Source organism: Pantherophis guttatus, chromosome 4, assembly GCF_059756535.1.
Source record: "Pantherophis guttatus breed Tessera chromosome 4, ASM5975653v1, whole genome shotgun sequence".
Lineage (NCBI taxonomy): Eukaryota > Metazoa > Chordata > Lepidosauria > Squamata > Colubridae > Pantherophis > Pantherophis guttatus.
Window position 1 is genome coordinate 36,196,879 of NC_142066.1, and position 7,870 is coordinate 36,204,748.

General features: G+C 39.7%; 1 long non-coding RNA gene across 1 annotated transcript in view; it reads left to right on the forward strand.

Moving 5' to 3' along the window:
- The first annotated feature begins 3,781 nt into the window (after positions 1 to 3,781).
- LOC148114003 (uncharacterized) overlaps positions 3,782 to 7,870 on the forward strand; it is a 10,846-nt gene continuing 6,757 nt past the window's right edge. The window contains exon 1 of the long non-coding RNA XR_015734326.1: positions 3,782 to 4,184. This is a non-coding gene — a long non-coding RNA (uncharacterized LOC148114003). The remainder of the gene's footprint in view (positions 4,185 to 7,870) is intronic.

Sequence of the window (7,870 nt, forward strand, 5' to 3'; positions counted from 1 at the left end):
CACAAAATCTCACAAAGCTGTATGTGGAATTTTGTGTGTGTAAAGTTGAAAGTTGGTTTTTTGGGCTTTTTGTGGCTGTGTGAGGTTCCTGCTTGTTGCAGGGGCCATTTTGGGTCTAGCACAGCTGCTTTTACATTCTGGGTGAGCCAGTTGTGTTGTGTTGTGTTTTGTAGGTTAAAAAAGGGCAAAGAAGTGACTTTGACTTAGCCCCGCCCGCCTGACCAACAAGCCATGCCTTCCCAGTCACCTTACCACCAAGCCCCACTCACTAATTAAGCCACGCCCACAGAACCAGTAGCAAAAAAATTTAGATTTCACCCCTGTCCTAGACCCTAGAGTTTTTGAATGAGATGGTCACAGTTGTGGAAACAGGTATTCAATTATCTTACTAGGAGCTCTCTTTGGGAAAAAATGAGATCTCAATTAGCAAAAAGAATAATTTCAGACTATTTTGCCTCCCCTTATATTAGAATTCTATTTGCATCTGTTTGAATTCCCTTAGTTAGTCTGATGTAGATTTTTTTTTCTACACACTTTCCTGACTGACAACTTTGGTTCCTATCCCATTCCCAATTATTTTTCATATTTATTATTTTGCAATTCCTAACAAAAATGTTGTTTGAATGATTTTAGCCTGCTGCGCTATTGGTGAAATACAGTCAGAAATTTGCAATAAAACTTCTAAGGTGCAATCAAACAATCAAAAATTAAAAGTAACATTAAAAAATACTCTCAAAATATATGTGTGTGTGTGTAAGTTGTCCTTTGGAACTGCTCAAATCTCATGGCTGAAAAAGTTCCAAAGTAATGGTACTGCAAAAGGAAAATAACATCTGTGAGTTTCCATAACCCCTACCACTCCCAAATGGGAAATTATTAACATGTTCTCCCCAGGAACATTGCAATCAGTGAGTTGAAATCAAATACAGACAGTCCTGAATGAAAATCTGAATCAAAATGTTGCTAGGTCTTCTAACCTTCTAAGAGGAATACATCTGCTTACTTTCATCCAGAGAACTGTTCTATGCCCCAGGCTACTCCATTCCATTTCTTCTGCTATTTTTATTTTCAATTGACTTATTGGATTACATATCATCATGGTTTCTATTCTATCCTTCACAAAGCAATATGAAGCCATCCACAATAAGTTTTATTTCTGCTAAATTCAAAGGAACACAATGAAGAGTACTCACTGTCCTGCTGACCAGCAAGTGTATGGTAAATCAATCATATAATCCAGGGGTATAAAACTCAATTTTATTGAGAGTCGCATCAGGGTTGTGTTTGACCTTGGGGAGTCGAGGGGGCGAGACCAGGGTGGACATGGCCAGCTTGACATCACTCATGTCAGGGGGTGCCTGTGGTGGTCTGAGCGCTCTGCCAGTAAAAATGGGCTCCCAAGTTCCGTTTTTGGTTGCAACAGCCTCCTCTAACCTTCTGCCAGCGGTGCCCCCCTCATGAGCTCCATTTTTGGCTGGGACAGCTTCCTGTAATCCTCTGCCAATAAAACAGAGCTGGCAGGGACACCGTGGGCCAATAGTTCGCTGTTTCCAGAGCAGCCCTGCGGGCCAGATCTAAGCACCCCATGAACTGAATCCAGCCTGCAGGCCTTGAGTTTGACACCCATGACATAATCAATCAATCTACCCTGCTCTTTGAGTTACAAGTAGTAATACAAATTCCAAAGAAAATAAATTTCTGGTTCTAACCTTTCATATTTTTTAATGTGTGATGTGTGCATTTTGCTTGTATGCAAAAAAAACTGAGCAGTTGGTATGAAGTGATGTCCACCTGCCAAACTGGCATTCCTTTGCTTCATTTAAAAGCTTGTTGCAAGCTGTGAAAGTGAAACTATTATGTTGCTATTTTTTGTGAACAACTGCTGTTCCCAATAATTATAGCCATAGGTGCATGTTTCCATGGTGGCTGGAATGGAATAATAGGAATGCCTTTTCAACAATAACTATGAACAGGAACTAGGAATGGGATGCTGAGGCTCTATGCTTGGGGAGATGGAAGTAACTGTTGGCATGAATTATAGAACAGGAGGCCTGACGGAGTAAGTGTTCTCACCCCTAAGAAATAGATGATTTTAAAAAATAGTGATTCAAAATGGGGGGGGAGGTAAAAATTTACCTGGTTTCAGGTAAATTTTTGAGACCAAGAGATAAATTAATAAAACAGTTAATCTTCTCCTCTCCCATTATAAGCTAGTTTATAATATATATAGTATAAACTATATACCTTGGAGCCTATTGCTCTTTGTTTGCTAGAATAGCAATTGAACTTGTTCTTTTAAAAATACTATACACTTGCAATTTCTTCTTATTTCCCAGCAATATTCCAAGCAATGATAAGTGTTGTTTAGAATTGTTTCAGAAATTTATCCAGAATGTAGTTTGGGCAGCTAGTCTGGTCTATGTCACCCTCCTTTTTATCATGTTAACCTCGTTTTTATCATGCTGTCCTCCAACAAAGAGGCCACAGAAAGAATGTATTGCAGGAGCTTTCATACTTTCACACTTCCCCCTTGCATTGAGACAAGGGCTGCAGTGATATATTGACACATCAGAAATCAGACGGTAAAGGGGATATCAAAAAGAAAATGTGAGTGGACAAGACAAAATTTTGACTAAGTACTAACATAAATGCTATTCTTTAATAAATTGTTATCCCAGCAGGTGACAACACCTAGCTGACCTTGGGTTATCCTGAAAAAAATAAACAGAGCTTGGGTGAGAGATTTATAAACTCTAAGAAAAAAAAACAATATTAAATCACTTCAGTATTGTTGCCAAAACAATTGAATGGATATGGTGGATATGTGCATGAGTGCAGTCATCAGAACTCCAGTGATATTTTCTGACCAGATTTAATACACACACTTTTGCAATAATTCACTTTACCTGACAGTTCAACTGATTTCCAGGTTTAAAATAAATTTTTAAAATGAGCAATCTATAATTAAATCTCTCATATGCAGTCAGATTGTTAAGGATTGTCCCTAGCACCACAATTTTTGCACATAATTGTTGAACCGTAACTTGTGATTTATAACCTATGGTTGCTAGGATATGTAGAACATGCTAATCCAGAACCAAATGCATCATATTTGGCCTTAATACTCATAGAGGCAACATTTTCTAGCTACTTGGCCATACAGAGGAAGAGCAGTGGTGTCAAGATTGTAACACTGGAAATGAAGCAGAAAATATTAAGCATAGGGTAGTAGTGTTGGCAATATTGGAAGGACTTAAAATTCAAAATGGGAATGTTAAGTCTCACAGAATCTTTAATTTAAAATGCCACCTCCACAGTCTATGTTATGGTTCACTTGTATGAATAGAAGGCCTTTAGTGATAGGAATTATCATCTACTAATGCCTGCAACCAAAAGCATGGGCTTAGAGGGCAAGTGTTGGGAAGGTACCATTACTATTGAGAAGAGGAAATGCAGAGGAGGAGGAGGAGGAGGAGGAGGAGGAGGAGGAGGAGGAGGAGGAGGAGAAGGAGGAGGAGGAAAGAAAGAAGTGGAAGAAGAAGTTGTGAAGTTGAATGCTATAATCTGGATTGAGCTCCCCCCGGAGATACGGAGGATCCCGGATCTGCGCATCTTCCATCGCGCACTCAAGACTTTCTTATTTCATCAAGCTGGCCTGGCCTAAATCTTCTCCCCTTTTAAATGTAAATTTTAATTTGTTTTTAAAATTATTGGGTATTTTTAATTTGTTTTAGCCAAATTATTTAATTTGTTTTTATTCTATTTTAAATTTTTGTATTTATGTGTTTTATTCTGTGGCTGTTCACCGCCCTGAGTTCTTCGGGAGTAGGGCGGTATAGAAATCCAATAAAATAAAATAAATAAAATATAAGGCAGGAATCTTGGGATTGATTTGCTGGCTAGTTTAGGAAAGTTAGGCAAGACTTTGTTAATGTATCTGAGGTTACTTCTATTTTTTTTTATCAAGTTGTCCTTCAAAGAGTGCAGTTGAGCTGAGAAAGTTCATTGTGAGGTAGGTGGAATGTTGAAGTCATCAGTTGGTGGAGGAGAGATTGGAAGTTCTCTATGTAGCAATTTCCTTCCAAGGAGCCTGCCCTTGGTTATACTCTGAGCCGGTGAGCAGGCTTCTACACCTTGGTTTGATGGGATTGCAAGCAGCTTTGTCTGGGGACAGGAAAGATAAGGTAAATTTGTGTTGATGAGATTATGTAAAGAGATAACTGGATTTCACCCTGGTTGTGTCCACATGACAGGGAGAAAAAGGGTGTAACTTCCGTTTTGTTTGTTAGGTGTATTTTCTCCACTACACCTTTAATTGATTTTTTAGTAGTACTAATTTTTAAAATAATTTAATAGTTAAAGTCACTCTAGAAAAATACCTTCTTTTGTTTTCCATGCATGGAGATTCACTAGCTCACCAACTGTGAATTTGGGAGAATCCCAATATCAGATTTTTCTAGACCAAGTCAACTGAAGGATCAAAATTAGGACACAAACACCATCACTCATTTGGAGCATCAACTATTTCAAATCTTACTAGTTTAGCCTGCTTGTAGATTTGTGTAGAGTATTCCTTTTTCCCAAGTTTTTTCCCAATTTCATTTGCTACATTTTGCCGGTACTGCATTTTTCTATAAAAATTTTAAGACAATTTTTTTTCATAATTTCGCTCTTCTGGAAAATCTCCACTGTCTTCTAAGCATAGGATTCATGGGAACTTTGTACTAGAGAGGCCTCAACTTTTCCCACTCATCAGATCTGAGGATAGTAATTATTAATAACCTCACATATGTACTGCAAGTTTTTTCTGTAATTGACACTTAGTACCTTTTCCACAATCTCAGCTGGAAATAACGTGTTTGACAAGCTCAGATCAAAAATATGTATTACCTGAAACTTCATCTTCTTGTGCTTTAAGGTGGACTGAAGCAGCTCAGAAACTTGTTCATGACTCTATTTTGGTTGCTTTTGTTACAAAGCCTGGTTTATCAGCTAGGTATTAAGAAAGAAAGATACTTATGTGCCTAATACATTAGAAAAGGGACTACCATGAGCTTCATCAAGCTTCTGAAGGGAAGATGGAACAAACATTCAATCAGGCTCTTCAGATGCCATTATAAATAAAATCATACCATGGTCTCAGAACATAAAATACTTAAATCTCTTGATCCTTAACACCATGTTGCCTGATACTGTCTCTCAAATTCTTCCAAAGGAAAATTTGGGGCCCTGGATCTTTAGGCCAGTCTAGATAAGCCTTCCTCTTTACCTCTTTACCAGCTTGGCTGGATGATGACAGGCTGAAAGCTTGTATCATGTTCCATGAACAGCAGGATCATTGTGTCCTCTTGTTCAGCCAAAAGACAGTACGTGACCAGATTCATCTCAGAAGAGGATAGAAACTGGCCAGGGCGTGACAGCTGATCACAAAGAAGGTCTTTTGGGTGTTATAAAGACTTTCCATAATATTATCCACAATAGCTTTGTCTACCATAAACTCTCAGTTTGGCAATCAAGAGTTTCTGAAAGGGAGGGTCTGTCTGTTCCATATCAGGCACCAGTTGCCATAATACCATTCTTGGCTCAGACTGAACCAAGTAGAGGGACATCACAGTAGAGGGAGCAAAAAGACTGGGAAAGACTCTTGGTATCCTCTCTAATAATAAAGGAAAAAGCTTCAGCCTTGGGAATAATTTTGCATAACAACTACAAAAAACAACAACAAATATAAAAATGTGTATATTTACAAACACAAACTTGCACCTGCTTTTGAAGTGTAGTTATTGCTTGCTGAATGAAATGTAGTTTGGTTCTTAAGCCAACATCAATTGTCTACCCTTGATCTAAAGCAGGGTTTCTCAACTTCAGCCACTTTAAGCTGTGTGAAGTTCAACGTCTGGAATCCCTTAGTCTGCTGATCTGGAGAGAACAGAAGCTCTACACTTTCTAGAATTCCTTTGAAATATAATATGAGCTAATGAATGACGAATGATGAGCTACTGCCTCATCCTGGGACTGTCATCGCAGCAGAGCATAAACACAGACATATTTAGATAACCTACTCCTTACAAATTTTTACCATACCATTAGATCTTTAAGACCCTCAGAGGAGGAAACTTATAGCCTAAGCTTAGCCTCTCCGTAACAGTAGCAAACCTGCAAATAACTTAATTTTATAAGCGCATCTTTATAGCTCTGCCACGTAAAAGCAAATACGATAAAATTCAAGTTGAATTAAATGCAATTAATGGAGAAATGTAAATTACAATGTGGTGGGACCCAAAGGATGCACAATATGGATCTGGGAACACTTATTTGTTCTGGTTTTCCATTTATTTATTACATTTATTTATTTTGTAAATCACCCAGATAAAGCTTTTCTATGCAGTGTGAAATCTAGATCCACAGACATCACTAATTTGGTATTTTGGAGATTTTTAGTTTTTAAGAAGTGGCCCAGAAAAGGAATCAAAACCTTTTTGATTCCTTTCCCCTCTTAATCATAATACTCAGATTACATACTTGTCCATTTTTCTTTTCAGTACTTTATTTCAGCAAACCAATTTTTATCCTAACTGCCTTTCAGTTAGTCAATTTTAGCACTTGCGATAAAAAAAAATCATCTTCAAGTCTCTTTCTCTTTTTAATATATATTTTGCCTGGAAAGAAGAAAAAATGAAAGCATCTATATCAGTGGTGAAATGTAAAATTTGTTACTACTGGTTCTGTGGGCGTGGCTTGGTGGGGTGGGTGGGTAATATGACTGAGTAGGCGTGGCCAACTTTTTTTTTTTTTAACTTTTAAAAGCATTTTTTCTACAACTTCTTCGGCTGAAGAGGTTGTTTAAAAAATGCTTTTAAAGCCTCTGACAATTCCAGCTGACTTGCCTGGTCAACAGAGGCTTTCTTTCTTTTTTTTAAAGTCTCTGACGATCCCAGCTGACTTGCCTGATTGGCAGAGGCTTTTTTTTTTACTTTTAAAAGCATTTTTTCAGTCAAAGAGGTTGTAGAAAAAATGCTTTTAAAAATAAAAAAAAAGCCTCTGATGATTGTGCGGCTCAGCTGGGCAATGGGGGGGGGCAGGGATTTTTGCTACCGGTTCTCTGAACCACCCGCCTCCATCGCTACTGGATTGGGCGATCTGGTCCGAACTGGGAGAATTTCACCCCTGATCTATATGAAAGCAAAGGAGATCAAATGGAAGATGACAAAATAGCCCAGTGATGGCTAACCTTTTTGCTGTCATGTGCCAAAAGCAGGGGGAACGCGGGGAGGGTCCCCATGCACGTGTGCCCACACCAGTAATTCAATGTGCCCCGCCCTCCCGTGCATGTGCATGTGACCCCCCCATGCTCCCCCCACTTTTGGCACACAATGGCACGGTGGGCCCAGTAGTCCTGTTTTTTTGCCCTCCCCAAACTCCAGAGGCTTTCTAGAAGCCTGGGGAGGGAAAAAATGGCCTCCCCCCAAAGGCCCTCTAGAGGCCGGAAACGGCCCATGGCCAGCTTGATGTCACTCATGGATGGGGCACCTGTGGTGGTCCGAGTGCTCTGCCAGCGAAAACATGCTCCTGATCTCCATTTTCAGCCAGGATGGCCTCCTGCAGCTCTCTGCCAGCAAAAACAGAGCTCGGGTGGGCCGCGCATGTCCCCTGGGGACCCATTTTTGGCTGTGATGACCTGCTACAGCCCTCAGCCAACAAAAACAGATCCATGTGGCCTTCCTGAGCTCCATTTTCACTGGCAGGGGCACCATGGGCCAGTCCAGGTGGGCCCCATGGGCCAGACCTAAGCACGCCATGGGCCAGATCCAGCCCCCAGGCCTTGAGTTTGACATTCCTGTCCTATATCTTGAGTAATAGTACTCTGAAG